This window comes from Phyllostomus discolor, chromosome 10 (genome assembly GCF_004126475.2).
Source record: "Phyllostomus discolor isolate MPI-MPIP mPhyDis1 chromosome 10, mPhyDis1.pri.v3, whole genome shotgun sequence".
In the NCBI taxonomy this organism is placed as follows: Eukaryota; Metazoa; Chordata; class Mammalia; order Chiroptera; family Phyllostomidae; genus Phyllostomus; species Phyllostomus discolor.
In genome coordinates this window covers 65,724,471-65,742,930 of record NC_040912.2, presented here as the reverse complement: position 1 = coordinate 65,742,930, position 18,460 = coordinate 65,724,471, and positions in this window count along the sequence as shown.

The window sequence follows — 18,460 nt, the reverse complement described above, 5'->3', positions numbered from 1 at the left end:
ACTCCTGCTTCTGGGGCTGCCTCTCACCCCTACTCCACACTCTGGAAAGGACCCAACCCACCTTCAGCCTCACCTTCCTCCACTTCAGGAAACTGACTCCTCAGGCACTTGCCATGTCTGGAAGGCCAATGCCTTTGGTCGGGGTGCCAAGTCAGTATGTGAATTTCTAGAGTGGAATTATACTGATAAATCCACTGAAGTTGGTGATCTGACCATCCAGCTGGTTATCAAGGCCCTTCTGGGAGTGGTTTGGTCAGGTAGTGAAAACACTGAACTTGCTGTTATGAGGTGTGATCAACCTCAAGATTTTAAATCCTAAAGAAATTGAGAAATCTTGGTAAAATTAAAAAATGAAAAGAAGATATGAAATGAAGAAACAAAAGAAAGCATCATGATAAATAAAATCTTGCTTGCAATGATTTTTAAATTCAAATTATAGATGATTGTCAAAATGACCTGCAGGTATTTCTATTCCATTTATCCATCCTATCTAAGTATCCTATAATAAACATCCATATTTTTTAAACTTAAAAAATTAGAATTAGAGAGTGGAGGGTAGGAATAGTCTGTGACAGAGGATGGAAGAGGAGGAGTGAGGACAGAAAAGGGAAACTGAGGGAACAGGGGAAAAATAATGGAGCAAGGTAAAGGGATTTGTATGAAAGAGTAGAAAAAAACAGGGATTAGAAATAAGCTGCATCCAGATATTTGGGTTGCTTAAATAATTTTTTATAACTTCAGAAACAAGAATACTGATGTTTTACTTTAAAATAGCACAAAATGCCAAAAACCACACAGGAAACAGTAAATGGAAGAAGGGAAATTTTATCCTAGGAACAGCACAGCAATTTGCTATAAGGTATGGGGGGAAAGATGTATATTATGTATAGTTAGAGGGAATTTCTTGTCAAACAGATGGTTATAGTCTGGAGAGTGATGAAAATAGAGAGAGAGAAAGTAGAGTAACTTTTTTCCTCTCTGAGTATTTGAACCACACTGACTGCAATGGTCTTCTCAATCTCCTCTTGGAATGGTAGCAAGTCTGCTTTGCCTTCAACTGTGTAAAAACTTAAATAAAATCACTTTCATTTGAGTTGTCACATCTGTATCTACTTCTCACAAGCAAATGAGTCCAGTTAATGCCGTTGACAGCCATCACCATTCTAGCACACCTGACATGGGATGAATGAACAAACCAGCTGATAGAAACTGCCTCTTCTTTCGTTTGTTTTTTTAAATTTTCAAATATCTTATATCAGCATTTCAGGCCATGTCTGGATATTTAACCCCTGTGAAGGCAGAACACTTCAGGGAGAGAATTCTCCAAGACCTCTCTATGGTGCTCTTCAAATAACTAACTTATACTACCTCTGGCCTTGGACAACCAAATTCTCCCTGATTATGACTAAAAGAAAACTATGGCACTCTAGGTCTCAGAAAGTAGGTATCATGACAATTTCCTGCACCACCACACAACAGAAACATTGCAGAGGAACCTATGTGTGACCAGGCTGTTGTTTAAAAGAAAAGTCACTTAAGCTCAGAAAGCATTATGATTTTCTTCATCATTAATGTCAATTGCTACTTTCTCCATAGCTTAGGAAGTTTTCAATTTGGCTAGTTATTTTTACATGATATAAAACAAGATTCTTAGAGCTGTTGTTGAGTACAATACAATCCTCTACTCGTTGTGTTATAATTGTCATTGTTTTTATAGGTCATTATAAAGGGGGTATTTGAACTCTCAAATATAAGAGAATGAGCAAGCAGAACCACAGAAAGAGCAAGTCTTCTCATAAGTGAGTACTGATAAAAAAGAAAACCACAGTCCTAATAGCGAATTGTCTGTAACATCTCCCAACCTAAGTCAGAGCCAAACACAAAAGATAATTGGGTAATAAGCAAAGAAGTCCTCACTATCTGAATATTGCCAAATAGGTCACATAACCTCTGAAGCAGCTTTTTAATTGTTTGTGATAATTATGTTCCCATGACTTTCTCAGTATTTTTATAAATAGTACCTGTATTACAAGCCACTGATTGAGCTTACTGTCACCTTCCTTTTTTGTTAGAGATGAATATTTAGAAACAATCCTGCCACTAAAACATGCCAGGAAGCCTGGGCCCATTTGGAAGGCAATAAACAAAGCCAACATTTGTGTATGCACAGGCGGTGTATAGCGACTAGCTACCCTTGTTCTCTGCACTTTTGCCAGTCTTTTAATAATTACATTTTAAGAAAAACAGAGTGCATGTTTCTAACTCATTTACACTTAAATTTAATAATATCCTGCAAGAGTCAGTTGATATCCAAAATAGTTTTTGTATTACCTTCAAATGAGAGACTTGAATTTGGCCCATTATAAATTATTTTGAGCACTCTCTTCTCCTTTTCTTGAACATACAGGGCCTGAGTCACTTTAAACATAGTAAAAACATTTTCATAAACTCAACTTTACTGCTTAATACAGCAATCTGACGTCAAAGCTTTTAAAATGTAGCTGGCTATAATGTAATTTGTCCAACCTTTTAAAAATATTTTCACTTGCCCAACCAAAATGGACTATGAATTTAGGCTACAGTTTTAGAAACAAGACAGCAAGCATAATGTGGAAAACCAACAACATTTAATTAAAAAAAATGTTTTCCAATTTCTATTTTTGAATTAACATCTAAACCATACATTACTGAAATAACCAGTTATTTTATGATCTTTGGTTGCAATTGCTATGCAATATGATGATTTAAAATAAAGGTTAACTAGGTTGATTTATTGTTGTATCACTGAAAGCCATCTTTATTTTATGAAAGATTGGACATGTGGTCACTTAAAAACTAGATGACAATTATTCATGAATTAAAGATCTTACATCCACTTTAAACTTTATTCAGATTTTTAGCTTCCAGAGTTCCCTAGTTATTTTATCTTTCCCAGAGCTCAGAGAAAATCACAACAACACAACAATTTAGGACATGCACTGATAACTTCAGTGTCATCAGTTATATCAATGTTTTCCCAGGAATGCTATCTGGGAATTCAGACAGTTAAATGTCAAATTTGTCCAGTGCATCCATGTTGCTGTTCTCCAAAGAAATCATATGCTAAATACAGTAGTATCAGTATTCACATGGAGATGAATATACAAGTTATCTGGCATGGTAGCCCCATGCAATCTCTGAAAAAAAATAAAAACTTATACCAAGATGAAATTTTTAGAACTTTGCTAAAATACTAGACAGAAATAATACAGATTATTTTCCAGCAGTAACCAGCACTTTATATTAATATGCCCAATTTCTGAAAACACTGGTGTTAGGAATACTTAAATTTGAACTTCTGGGAGTGGATCACAGGCATTGGTATTTTTTTTTTCAAAGTATCAGATGATTCTTATGTGAAGGCAGATTTGAAAATCACTGATTTACAGGATTGGAAATTTGAAATAAAACATAGACTAGAGTAAGTTTATGGAAAATACATGCTGTATGTAGTTCAGCAAGGCTCTGACCACAGCCTTGGGAGCCTGGGTGAAAGCATGTCAAAATCAGTTTTAATACCTCTAGTACTGAATGCTACATTTTTTCTTTGAAGCAGAATACTTGAAAAATAGTTTCCTGATATAGGCCTGATTATATCTTCAGCTTGACAAAGCCCCTATTTATTTTACAATATTTATTGAGTTCCAGGCAGTCTACTAGGCACACAATGACCAAGAGCAAAGGACTAGCCAGAGGCCCTCAAGCCATTTGTATCAGGCATTGTAATTTCCAGAACTTGCTGATAATAATTCTCACATGGAATTTTTTTTCCTGGGTAATTAACCTTTACAGTAGTAACATTGCTACCATTCACTATTCTAACAATGTCAATTTTTGTGATTTATATATATAATTAGTATTGATGTGATTTTTAAAAGACAGGAGTTCACTCAGAGGAGAAAAAGCCTCAGGTTGAGAACTAAAAATGTAATAATGAAGTCATTAAGTAGCTTCACATAACCAGTCATACAGGTAAATATCTTAGGGTAGTCCAAGATGAAGCTAACTATTGTAAGACTAAAATAAATAAACCCTTTGTTTTCTTTAGGGTGGCTCGTTCACTTTTGGCTTCTTAACTGTTAGTTTGGTCAGGAAGTGTTTAGTCCATCAGAAAGTGTTCTTTGGTGTTTATAATTGTAAAGCTGCCCCTGCCCCACCCCAGAAATCATAGGAAAAAAGAACAAAACCCCAGTGTTGTAGGTGGATAATAACAATGAGAAAGACTTGTCAGAGGAGCTGCTAGCTGAGTTGAATTTTAATAGAAAAATAGCAGTTGAGTTAAAAAAAAGTGTAGAAAAAAGCTATTGTGTGTGTATGCATATTACAGAAAAGGAGGAGGGAAGCAAAAATTATGAAATAAAATAGGTTTAATCATCCCTTAAATTAAGAAATAATCAAGCCCAGAATACACGATTGCACTCTCACATATCCTCAGAGACTATAAAACCTACAGTGAAGCTAAATCTTAGAGCATAATTTAGTTATTCTGCAAAAGGTCCAAGGAGCTAAATTTTTATTTTAGTTTTTATAGAAAAGCAAAAACATCAGTTTTGTTATATATCAGCAAATGAAAAGAAAGTATTTTATTTGCTGTCTTGATTTCATTGCAAACTGAGTAGAAAAGCCATTTCCAGGGTGTGATTTAATTGAAACTATAATATAAAAGGACGGTCTATTTACAAAACCCTTTCAAGACTTAAAAACAGTAAGTGATACAAATAGGTAAATGTTGATATAATATGTAATACTAAAGGCTAAAACCAGTGATAGAAGTTATATCCTGGTTTTGCAACCACAGTATAATTTTGTTCTTATCTTTGTGTTCCTGGCCACCTTCCTTTCTCGGAGAGGTAAGAATTACTGCCTGGTGCTCTTTTGGCTTGAGTTGGAAGTCAGGAGACTTGGTGTGAAAGGAAATTTGAGATGAACACATGACACCACCCTGGCCATTCAGAATGTCTGGTCTCCTTAGGTATCTTTATCCAGACACTCATCTTTAAAGTGTTTTATCTTACATTCCTTGGTAAACAGAAGAAAGGCCAAAGGAAGGATAGGGATACCAGATCAGTCAGAACATCGAAAGAGTGTAAATGTAAGAACAAATGGACCAAATCAATGTGACCCCCTATAAAGAAGTGATTGTTTGCAAGGGTGGATCCAGATTAAGGGGCCCTGGGTAACAGAGGTACTGGCTCCCCACACACACCTCCTGCTTTTCTTTTCTCTTTCTGATTCTTTCCTTTTATTTCTCCATGCCCTCTCTCACTCTTCATTACTTGCTCCACCAAAACAAGTTAGTTCTCCTTAAAACACTACACTAAAGAGGATGCCGGCCCTTATGCTCTAATCTCTCTTTGGGAAAGTATGAGTAGGTTCCCACTTTTCTCAGATGTCTTCTTTTGTGTTCTCCTTTGTCAGACAGAGAATAAATCCTAGGTGACGTGTAATAACCCTTTCTCCTACTGTCTCTTCAATGTAAAATAAATAAATAAATAAATAAGGTTCCCTTTGTCATTCTAAAGGTCTTCTTACAGTGTATCTTTATGCTGTAACTAAGACTTCTCAGCCTAACTGACTAAAATTCTTTTCTTCACAATTTTTATGACCTTGGATGAAAAAAATACCATTATTTTTTAGTGCTGTGTCCTTCCCTTCCCTCTTTTTTATTGAGGAAAGTCATGACTAGTTGGAACTGGAAGGATCAAGATTTACTATATGAAAAGAGTGGTGAAAAAAATCACTTAGAAACACAAAGGAATTTCCTTCTAACTGATCTCTTTCCAACTGAAAACAATGGCTACTAACATGAACCAGCATAAAATATCCTTATCTGCCAAATGCATCTGTTTATCTGTGTTGTCCTGTAGGGTATAACAAAAAGGACATTTAGGAGCCCTGGTATCCTTCCACTGGAAATTTAAATTCTGAAGTGTTTTATGACATCATTAAAAATTAAATTATTTGGTGAAATGATGATGTATATGTGTGTTTGTGTGTATGTGTGTTTTTATAGAGATATATTTGAGGTATTCACCTAAATAAGAATAGGATTTATTTCTAAGCAGTGCTTTAAAAAGCAGTGATTTTTAAAAACTTTTTTCTTATGTTATATTTTAATGTTTTAATTATAGTATGCATTATTTTTATAATTAAGAAAAATAAATGTATGTCTTCCAGACTGAAAAGTAATTCATAAAATGTTTCAAATGCTAATTGTGCCCTGGCTGGTGATATAGCCCAGTGGATTGAGTTGCCGGCCTGGAACCAAGGGATCGCTGGTTCCATTCACAGTCAGGACACAGGCCTGGGTTGCAGGCCATGTCCTCAGTAGCAGGCACACAATAGGCAACCACACTGTTTCTCTCACTCTGTTTCTCCTTTTCTTCCCCATCTCTAAAAATAAATAAATAAAATATTTTAAAAATGCTAATTTCTCTGAAACTTGAAAGGTATTGTAGAAAAAGTACAGATTTTTAATGCAAATCCATTTTTAAATAAAATAACATTGAAATCATTTTTTATTACTCTAATATTAAGCTTTTAAAAATATTGAGCATTTGTGAAATTCCTGATATTAAATACAGCTTCCTGAGTGTAAAGATAGCTGCTACTTTGTCATCACAATTTACTTGTATCTGAAACTTCTATATTATAAGTTTATAACTTCATATTATCTCATTATAATAAACTTTTTTCTAAATGAACTTATATAAAAATTTAAGTTATTTTTATTTTTCAACTACAATTGACATATTATATTAGTTTTAGGTGTACACTACAGTGATTAGACATTATATGACCTAGTGATCATCCCAATAAATCTTATACTCATCCGCCACCATACATAGTAATTAGAATATTATTGACTATGTTTCTTACTTTACTTTACATCCCCCTAACTATTCTCAATCCAATTTGTACCTCTTAATCCATCCACCTTTTTCACCTATCTGCCCAACATCCATCTCTTGTGGCAACCATCAAAATATTTTCTGTATCCATGAGTCTCTTTCTGTTCTGCTTGTTTGTTTATACTATTTTTAGATTCAATCATTGATAATTATGCATACCCTTTAACATTTTATGTAATACTGGTTTCATGATGATAAACTCATTTAGGTTTTTCTTTATCTGTCCTTTGATTCTAAATGATAGCTTTGCTAGCTACAGTAATCTTGGTTGTAGTTCATTGCTTTTCACCACTTTGAATATTTCTTAACTATCCCTTCTAGCCTGCAAAGTTTCTATTGAGTAATCAGCTTACAGTCTTACAAGATCTCCCTTGTAAATCACCAACTGCTTTTCTCTTGCTGCTTATAAGATTCCCTCTTTGCTTTTAACATTTTGCATTTTAACTCTGATGTGTCTTGGTATAGGTCTCTTTGGGTTCATCTTGTTTGGGATTTTCTGCATTTTCTGGACTTGTTTGTTCATTTCCTTCACTAGGTTATGGGAAAATTTTTCTGTCATTTTTTCAAATAGGATTTTTAAAATTTTGTTTTAATTTATTTATTGATTTGAGGAAGAAGAGGAGGAGAAAGAAAGAGATCAATTTGGTTGTACTACTCATTTACGCATTCATTGGTTGACTCTTGTATGTGCCCCAACCAGAAACTGAACTCATAACCTTGGTGCAGTAAAGTATCACTCTAATCAACTGAGCTAGCTGACTCTGGGCTCAGTTTCCTGCTCTCCTTCCAGCACCCCCCAGATATGAATGTTGGTATGCTTGAAGTTTTCCAAGAGGCTCCTTACACTACCTTCATGTTTTTGGATTATTTTTTCTTTTTGCTGTTATGATTGAGTGTTTTTTGCTTCCCTATATTCCAAATCATTGATTTGATTCTTGGCTTCACATACTCTACTGTTCATTCCCTGTAATTGATTCTGTATTTCTGTTAGTGTATGCTTCATTTCTGACTTTTTTAAATGGTTTTCATATGCATTTTTTGGTCTGTTGCAGTTCTAAGTTCATTGAGCATACTTATAACCAGTGTTTTAAATTCTGCATATAGTAGATTGTCTCCATTTTGTTTAGTTTTTTTCCCTGATGTTTTGTTCTCTTCTTTTATTTAGGACATGTTTCTCTGTCTCCTCATTTTGGCAGCTTCCTTTGTTTTCTTTTATGAATTAGATACAGTTTCTATGTCTCCTGAGGTTGGTAGAGTGGGATCCCAGAAGGATCAGTTCAGTAGGATCCAGTGGCACAGCCTCCCTGAACTCACGCTGGACACTCCAGGTGCACCTCCACACCCTATGTGAGCTTTATACACCCTCCTATTGTAGGTGAAACTTGATTGCTGTTGGCATATCAATGGAAGGTATTTACCCACAGGCCAATTGACTGCAAGGACTGGCTATAACCACCAACCACAGAGGATCATCTCTGTAAGAGACCACCCCACAGAGAAGGACTTCTTTCATTAGGATTCTGGTACCTGCTGAGTCCACCCCTTACATGTGTCACATATAAAGGTGGTTGGTTGGTGTTTTGAAGTGCTGAATCCGTCCACTGGGTGTGCTGGTTCTGGGGCCTCCCTGGAGGTACAGGCCAATGTCAGCCTCTGCCTGTGTTCCACCAAACATGAATTACAAAGTGATCAATAGATGGCTGCAAATTGTTCTGGGTTTAGTGGTGCTCCAGAGAGGCCAAGCTGCAATCCAAGACTATGGTTATGGTCATGGTCATGGTTATGGCTAGCCAAGACCAAGGCTATGGCTAGTGCTGGGCCTGGGGCCACTTAGTGAGACATAGGGGGAACACCAAGGCCAGAGGCTGCTTATTTGGGATTTTAGGAAAGTCTGAAGCATGAGCCAAATAGGTAATTCATATGGAATAGCCACTGGAAACAACTTGGGTGGACAGGGTAAGGTCTCAAGGAACCACCAGGGTGGGGCAGACAGTGTGAGCCAGACTGATGGAGACTCAGATATGGGGCCCACCTTCCAGTTTTGTTGGGGGAGTGCTAGAAAAGGAATACTGGCTTCTGCCAGAACATCTGTCTGGGAAGAAAGTTTCTCTCCCTGCTCTTGACCTGATGCCAGGCAATTCAGTTCCTCTGCGTATGTCTCAGGTCTTTTTTGAGCTGCTTCCCCAGCATTGGAGCTCACAAGAAGTAAGTTCAAGTAAGTCCATGTGTGAGCCCTTTAAGAGGGACTTCCTGAAACTTTTAGAAGCCCTCCATCTTACTCAGTCACAATCCCTGCTGGTTTTTACAGCCAGAAGTTATGAGGACTACTCTTCCTGGTACTGGGACCCTGGGTTGGGGATCTGGTGTAGGACTGGGAACTCTCGCTCTTCAGGAGGTCCTCTGCAGCTAAGATGTTCCTCCCAATTTTTATCTGCCACACACACATGTAGGACCAGCCCACCTGCCCCTCCTACCAGTCTTGATGTGGCTTCTCCTTCTCAGGCATTTCTGAATGATAGTGTTCTGAAGTTTAGTGGTAATTTTGATGTAGATGTGGAGGATGCAAGTACTGCAGTTATCTATGCCACCATCTTGACCAGAAGTTGACCTTTCCCAATTAAACTTTTTAAAAAGTGCTTCTGGTTATCTGCTATGGGCCTCTACATCACTTTGTCTACTGAGAGACCACCAATCATAAGCAGTGAAAATAAATCCTCCATCATAATCCACCGATCATAAGCATTGAAAATAAATCCTCCATGCACTTACAAGCAGAATCCATGTGTATTTCAGCCCCCAACCCCTCCCACCTATCATGGGGATCTCCCTGCAGTAACGAGAGCAGCAGGACAAAGCAGAAAAGAGCACCTCCCCCTTCCATCCACCACTGCAACTACTAGGGGCAGGACCCCAAAAGCAAGGCCCCAAAGTCATGACTGTTCCCCTTTTCTGCATCTTGATGACTTGACAGAACTTTAATAAAGCCTTAAATCCCTTTCAAATCTAAACTCTGAAACTACAAAAAATTCATAGGAAAAGGGTTTTTTTCCATAAAAACATCTTTCTCTGGGGACTTTTCTGGGACTGGATCCATCAATTATTCTGTCTCTCTTCTTCAGTTCTCCATTGACTGAAATTTATAAATACGTTTTAAATTAAAAATTAACACTATCTCCTACTTCAGCAACAATCTCATCTTTCTTTTCCCTCCACAACCATCCTCATCTTCTGTTCCTAACATCTGCATCACAGGTTGGGCCTTCTGCTGTCACTCCACTGCCATTATGGCCAGAATGGCCTTTAAAAAACAAAACCGATAGTCATCTTGTTACATTTTGCTGAACCACTTTATAGTTAATTTTCTTCTTAAAATTTACTTCCATCAGGATAATGGACACTAACTTCTCCAGTCTTTTTCTCACTTCACTACACTCTTTGGTTTCTTGTCTTTTGTTTACCCCTAAATATTGGCATTTTCTAAAACTCTTTTTTCACTTCACTACACTCTTTGGTTTCTTGTCTTTTGTCTACCCCTAAATATTGGCATTTTCTAAAACCTCACCCCATATTTTCTTCTCTTCCTAGGGACCTCACACAGCTGATATTGCTGGCTGCCCCTATATGTGTCTGTTTCTCTTTTTAGTTTCACATCAGTATTTTTAGTTTTTCAGTGGATATTTATTCTTTCCTTAAACTTTAACTTGGTCTATACATTGCACCAAATAAAAATAAAAATGATTAGCTTTACTACTGGTCTTTTGTCATCCATTTTCTCCTCTTTCCAGTGTACCTTTTGGCTATGTATGAGGCCTGTCTGAAAAAAGTCCAGCCATTGTTAACATGAGAACAGTGTGTGTGACATTGATGTATCCTGGCAGCCAAGGGAAGTGGACTGGAATGTGAATGCATGAACAATGACAACTTCACTGTACTAATCAGTAGGGGTGGTAGACACCATGGAGTGAGCATGTATACTGTGTGGCTGTAGCTTTCAAAAAGACTGAGCAAGTAGAGCAATGAATCTGCTGCAAATTTTGCATTGAGCTTGAACATTCCTCTGTGGAAACTATTCAGATGATTCCGAAGGGTTTTCAGGGATGATGCAATGAGTTCAGCACAAATATAAGTGTGTCACAAGTGTTTCAAAGATAATTGAGAATGTGTTGAAAATGATCCACATTCTGGAAGGCCTGCAACAAGCAGAACACCTGAGAATTTTGAACATGTATGGGCTGTGATCAACTAAGATCAGCTACCAACAGTGTGAGAACTAGAAGCTGATTTGGGAATTCCAAAAACTACTGTGTCAGAGATTTTGATACAGGATCTTGGCATGAAATTGGTTGGGGCAAAATTCATTTGGTTGCTTCTGCTACCAGAGCAGAAGGAACATCATACCACAGTTGCTAGTGACTTGATTCAGTCCACCAGTGGACCAGATTTCTTCAAGAAGTTCATAAATTTGAAGGGGACTGAGATGTCATTGTCCTATGTACAATTTCTTATATCTTATATCTTTTTCAAAAAATGTCTTTATTTTTATATTACATGCTGGATACTTTTTTAAAAGACCTCATATAAATTTTGCCATGTTTGTCTTCAGCATTAAAAAATTCAAGGTCTTTCTAGGACCCAAATGAAAAAAGTCCAAAATGCCAAATCATGCCTTGCAGAGTCCTTCCTCTCTAGCTTACTTCTCTAGTTTCATTTTCTTCTTCTCTCCTTATGCCTGCACACCTGCCAAGCAACCATACATATGGTGTACTCTCAGCCACGTCATCTTCATGTATACCACTAGGTTTCACAACATGGTTTTCTTGTACTGGAATGATCTTCCTTCCTTTTCCTTCACTGACTCAAATGTCTCTTCCTAAGTTGAATTTTCCTTATTCCCCTACCCCCTGCACACACTTGTTGTTTTTTAACACAACTTATTCTCTGTATTGCAAATCTTGGGGGAACTAGGTATTCTTACTTCCTGTGTCTAGAACAATTCCTGATACACAGTAAGACTTTTTAAATATATGAATGAATTAACAAATTCATTATTTGCTTGTTAAACTCAGAAATAAATTAACTACAATCTCACACAATGTGTGAAATTTAGGTGGACAGAAAGATGAAAAAGTTTAGAGTCCAAATGAATGAATAGGGCTTTCATTTACTCATAACAATCATGATTAATATGTGCCATGATAGGACTTCCTACTCTCTCCCAATTCCAAATATTTTCAGCAGGGGAAGTATGCCTTTGGCATTCCCCTCCAACAGTTTCTGACTTTAGCTAGATTTCTCTCTCCAGGATCCCTTCTCTCTTCTTTATATTCTTCACACCACTAAGTACTTACCCTGTGCCCCAAACTTAACTGAGCACAGAACTAATTCACATTATTAAATTCAAACAGATTTATTTCATATTTTTTGCAGGCTAATGGTAGTGGAATGAGTAAATAATTTTGACCAACACTTATTCACTCATTCTTTTACCTCTCTTGAATGATCATAAAACAAAGCATGCAAAATGTACTGGAATAAGGCAGGTACAGGAAGATATGTGTGGTAAAAATAAGCAAATTGCTATATTGATACAACCTTAGGAAAAAGATTTAGAATAGATTTTCAGGTATTTCTGTTTCCTCTCATGATCAATACTGAGATTCTAAGCCTAGGAGTAGAAGAAAACATGTATATAAAGCCATCTTCTATTTTAGGTTGTGACACTCACCCCCTGGAAATTAGAGGAAAACTAGAACCCACAGGCTGCTACACCAGTAAGTTCATAAGTTTTGGAGTGGTAGTTCAGTAGTAAGATAGCAGCCTATTCATTAACTTTTAATTAAGTATAAATATCATGTAATTTCAAAGAATATGGCTATCAGAGGACTCTTTTAAGAGCAACTGTTCATTATTATCATATTGTGAGTCTGATACTCTAATAGTCACAAACTGATTAAGCAATTACTAAATATTAACAAATATGTTTTAGAAAATTAATTATGAACTTGATGTCACCTAAGGAGAAGAAAAGTCAGCTCAGAACTCTTTAAATTAATGTCAATGTCCTGTTTCACATGAAGTAAGTGTTTTACATCTTTAATGCAACTTTGAAAGGAACAATTACAAAATATTGTAATCGCTTCTAATAATTTGCCTATGTTTTCAATACATGGGTCCAGAACTGATATACTATTGATTTTTCTCAATTCAACTACATTCTTATGGACAGATATATATGAGATGTATATGAACAGATCTTCTATATCTCCCTCATCTTTACTTAGTTTTCTCTCCAAAAGAAAGCATTCAAGACTAAAGCCATTGAATCAGCCTTTAGTATCTATTGTTACTGGTAGCACTGAATCAGCGACAGAGCTGAGGGAGAGATCTAATAACCTGGAAAAACATGGCATCATGCACCAATGTCCATATCAAAAATCAAGCTAGAAGCCCTCCATGTTATTATACATTTTATGTTAGAACTTGAGAGACAGGACAGGGTAAACTGCAAGACATTTTGGTATGCTAAATACTCAACACTACCCTTCAGCTTTGCATATAGATAAAACAGATTTTAGAAAAGGTAAGTGCTGGTTTGAGGAGAATCAGTGACATAACCAAAGATAATTCTAAGGGCCTTATGGAAGACCAATAGTCAAAAGTCTCATCCCTCAGTGATGGTAGATGGATATCACAGGTTGCTTCAATGCACATGAAATTCCAGTCTTTCTGACCCAGCTGGTGTAATCACATCTCTCTGTCCTATTACCTAACGAATTACTGCCCACTCATCAGCAGAACAAATAGAGAAAATGACCTCATTTCATGGAGAATGAGAGATACCTCTCTACTTACATAACTAGAGAGTCTTGCTGGGAGAATGGCACTTAGATATTATCCATTAACCATATATGTCTGTTGAGAACAATATGCCTACTTAACCTGTAGATTACATTAAAAGCTCAACAATTCATTTGCACCTTGCACATTCTTACATACTATTAAGATGAGGTAAATGGGAAAAAATAATGTACAAACATGGTGGTTCAAAATATTTCTTCTAAATGCAACATAATTTTCCTTTTAAATGGGAGTTGCTGTAAATCTGTGATAGCTATGGTGTATTTGTTTTTATTATCCATACTGAAAAATCTCTAAGAAATAAATAATTCATATAGTTGAATTATTAAGGGCAACTTGGTTACTGTTGCTTTGGAAACAAGTTCTTTGGTATATGTCTATGGACTTAGCTGATGTTGAGCCACTATTTTCTAAATATCAAAAATAATTCTGAGTTTCCCAGGGATTTTTTCTTCTTTCTTTTTTTTAAGATTTTATTTATTTATTTTTAGAGGGAGGGGGAGGGAGGAAGAGAGGGAGAAACATCAATGTGTGGTTGCCTCTTGCACACCCGCTACTGGGGATCTGCAACCCAGGCATGTGATCTGACTGGGAATTGGCCCAGCGACCCTTTGGTTCAGAGGCCAGCACTCAATCCACTGAGTCACACTAGCCAGGGTTCTTCTTTCTTTATTGATTGGAAAAAGGCTATTAGAGTTGAATAGAAAAGGGTCTGATCAACAGTAACATCTAATCTACGGTTTCTATTCTACAAACTGGGAAAAGGATATCAAACTAGGTCTTTTTGTTTAATCAAGTAAACTTGGAGTTAAATCTTGAGTTCCTTTCTGGTCATTATGAGTTTGACACTTTTTTTAACGTAGTAGAGATTACTTTGTGATTCTAGAAACAATTCATTTAGGAAAATTCAATTAAGTATTAACATGTATAGATGCTATTAATAGATACTGGTGCTCTGTTTAAAATATTTAACAAATTAATACTGCAGATACCACTTCTCTGCCTCACCATATTTATACAGTTAAAAAGACTATTATTATTTAAGAAAAAATCACAAATAAATATCAAAGCTATCCATTTAGGATGTCTTCCCTAGCTATCATAATTGTAGAAGCCAAAAATTATAGATTCTTGGTGTTGAAACAAACTTTGGATGTCCTCTAAGGAGGGAGGCATAAGAACCACATCTTGATGATGATAAAAATGAATATGATGCTATGGCACTAGAGCTATGGAACAGAAGGTGTAGCAAAAGGACAATCACAAAGCTATCCCAGAAACAAAAGATGCACTAATGGAAAATCAAAATAGCCACTAAATCTTCCAAAGCTACATTGTGCTTAATGAATCTAGTAAATATGTGCCTTGTCTTCCAGACAATATCATTTTTCAGATTTTAGAAGCAGTAATAAAGGCAATTGCTAGTCTAAACCTGATTATTAAGATTGTAGGGGGTTAATGAAAAGAGTCTGGGAATTTTGGAACCATGTCATTTTAGCATTTATAATAACCAAGGGAATATGTATTGGGCATAGGCAATAAGGTCATCAGTCTTTGAAAAATCAAATAGTCCCACTACATACCTATAAAAATGGCCAAAATGCAGAACACTGACAGTACCAAATGCTGGTGAGAATGTGAATAATAGGAATTTTCATTCATTGCTGGTGGGAATGCAAAATGGTACAGCCACTTTGAAAGACCATCTTTCTTATAAAACTAAGTATACTCTCACCATACAATCCAGAGATCATGAAATACAAAAATCATTGATATGTAGACAAATGAATTAAAAACTGTGTCCACACAAAAACCTGTTCACAATGTTTATTCATAAATGTTAAAGGTAGAAATAACTAAGATGTCCTTTGGTAGATGAATGGATAAAGTGTGGTTACACCCAGACAATAAATATTAATCAGCACACACACACACACAAATGAAATGAGCTATCAGACCAAAAAACTATGGAGGAACTTTAAATGCATATCCTAAGTAAAAGGGGCCAATATGAAATGGCTATATACTGTATGGCTCCAACTATATGATATTCTGTAAAAGGCAAAACTTTGGAGACAGTGTAAAGATCAGTGATTGCCAGGGGTAGAGGAGTTGTGGGGGATAAATAGGCAGAACACAGAGAGGATTTTTAGGACAGCGAAAACACTGTATTGTACCATAATGACGGTACATATCATTATACATTTATCTAAAGCCATACAATGTGCAATACCAAGAATGAACCATATATTATAAATTGTGGACCTTGGACAATTGTGATGTGTCAATGTAGGTTTATCAATTGTAACAAATGTACTACTTTAGCAGGGGCTGTTGACAATGAAGGCAGCTATGCATCTGTGGGGACAGGGAATACGTGGAAAATTTCTATATCTTCTGCTCAATTTTGCTGTAAACCTAAAACTGCTCTAAAAATAAAGTTTTTTAAAAAAGTAAACAGTCAAAAACATTAAAGAAATTAGACTGACCCTATTGTCATCCATGATAGATTAGAAGAGTAAAAAGGAGTAGGAATACAATTACAAAAGAAAAAAAATCCCCTGAGAGACAAAGGTAGCTAAGTGTCCAATATGTCCATATACAGAGTTCTTGGTGAATCTATCATCATTATTGGTTTTTACTTTAATGATCAAAGAGGCTCAGATGTGTAAATATCATGTGTATACAGAAGAAACTTTCCAGAATGAGTTAAGGGTTGGGGAAACACTGGGAAGTTAAAGAGAACTTTATCTAAGTATACTCAGATATAAAGAAGTTTAAGAAAAAGCAAGATGGATTTTATAGTCTGAATATCAGACTTGGGATTGTGACTTTGTTCCTCATTAACTTATTATGTAAGTAATTTGAACCTTCATTTCCTCATCTATGAAATGATTGCCTCCTAAAATTTTGGTGAGGATTGAATAAAATAGGCAAAATATTTAGCACAATGGCTGACACACAATTAGTTCTCCTTTATTTATTTACTTTTGCTTCTTTTTTCTCCTTTCTTTTCCTGTTGTTCAATTACAGTTGTCCCCATTTCCTCCCATTACTCTCCCCTGCGCTAAACACCCCCATCTCTCACATTCAGTCCTCCCTGCCCCCGTTGTCTTTGTCCACAGGTCCTGTATACATGTTCTTTGACAACCATTCCACTTCTTTCCCCCATTATGCCCCTACTCCTCCCCTCTGATCGCTGTCACTTTGTTCTTTATTTCAATGTCTCTGGTTTTATTTTGCTCACTTTTCCATGCTATTTCCCTCTTCCCTTCCCTCTGGTTACTATCAGCTTGTTACTGATTTCAATGTCTCTGTCTATATTTTGCCTGCCAGTTTGTTTTGTTGATTAAGTTCCACTTATAGGTGAGGTCATACCATATTTGTCTTCCACTGCCTGGCTTACTTCACTTAGCATAATGCTCTCCAGTTCCATCCATGCTGTTGTGAAGGGTAGGAGCTCCTTTTTCTTTCTGCTTTGTAGTATTCCATTGTGTAAATGTACTGCAGCACTCATTTACTGATGGGCACCTAGGCTGTTTTCAGCACTTAGCTATTGTAAATTGTGCTGCTATGAACATTGGGGTGTATAAGTTCCTTAGATATCATGTTTCAGGGTTCTTAAGGTATATTCCCAGCAGTGGAATTGCCAGGTCAAACAGCAATTCCATTTTCAGTTTTTTGAGGAAATCCCATACTGTTTTCCACAATGGCTGCACCACTTTACATTCCCACCAACACTGTACTAGGATTCCCTTTTCTCCATAAACTCATCAGCACTTGTTTGTTGATTTGTTAATTATGGCCTTTCTGACCTGGATGAAGTGGTATCTCATTGTGGTTTTAATTTGCATCTCCCTGATGGCTACTGATGCCGAACATCCTTTCACACATCTCTTGGCCCTCTATGTCTTCCTTGGAGAAGTAGCTGTTCGGGTCCTTTGCCCATTTTTTAATTGAGTTGTCTTCCTAGTGTGGAGTTGTGTGAGTTATTATATTTTGGAGATCAAACCCTTGTTTGAGGTAGCATGGGCAAATACGTTTTCCGTGACTTGCTTCCTTTTTGATTTTGCTGATGTTTTCTTTAGCTGTGCAGAAGCGTTTTAACTTTATGTAGTCTCATTTGTTTATTCTTTCCTTTACATCCCTTTCTCTAGAGCAGGGGTGTTAAACTCATTTTCACCAGTAGCCACATCAGCCTTGCAGTTGCCTTCAAAGAGCCAAATGTAATTTTAGGACTGTATAAATGTAACTACTCCTTAAGAGTTACACAAGAGCTCGGTGCTGCTGCCAGGTAGAAACAAGGGGCCAGGGTAGATAAAACAAGGTGGAGGACCTGGTTCAGCCTGAGGGCCTTCTGATTGCCACCTGTGCTCTAGGGGACATACAGAAGAAAGTATTGCTGTGTGGCATATCTGAAATGTCCCTGCCTATGTTCTCCTTTAGGACTTTTATGATACTGTGATTTATACCTAAGTCTTTTAGCCATCCTGAGTTTATTTTTGTGTATAGTGTAAGCTGGTGGTTGTTTCATTTTTTTGCATGTACCTGTTCAGAACTCCCAACACCATTTGTTAAAGAGGCTATTTTTCTTCCATTTTATGCTCCTGCCTTGATTGTCAAATATTAATTGACCCTTGAGTCATGGATTT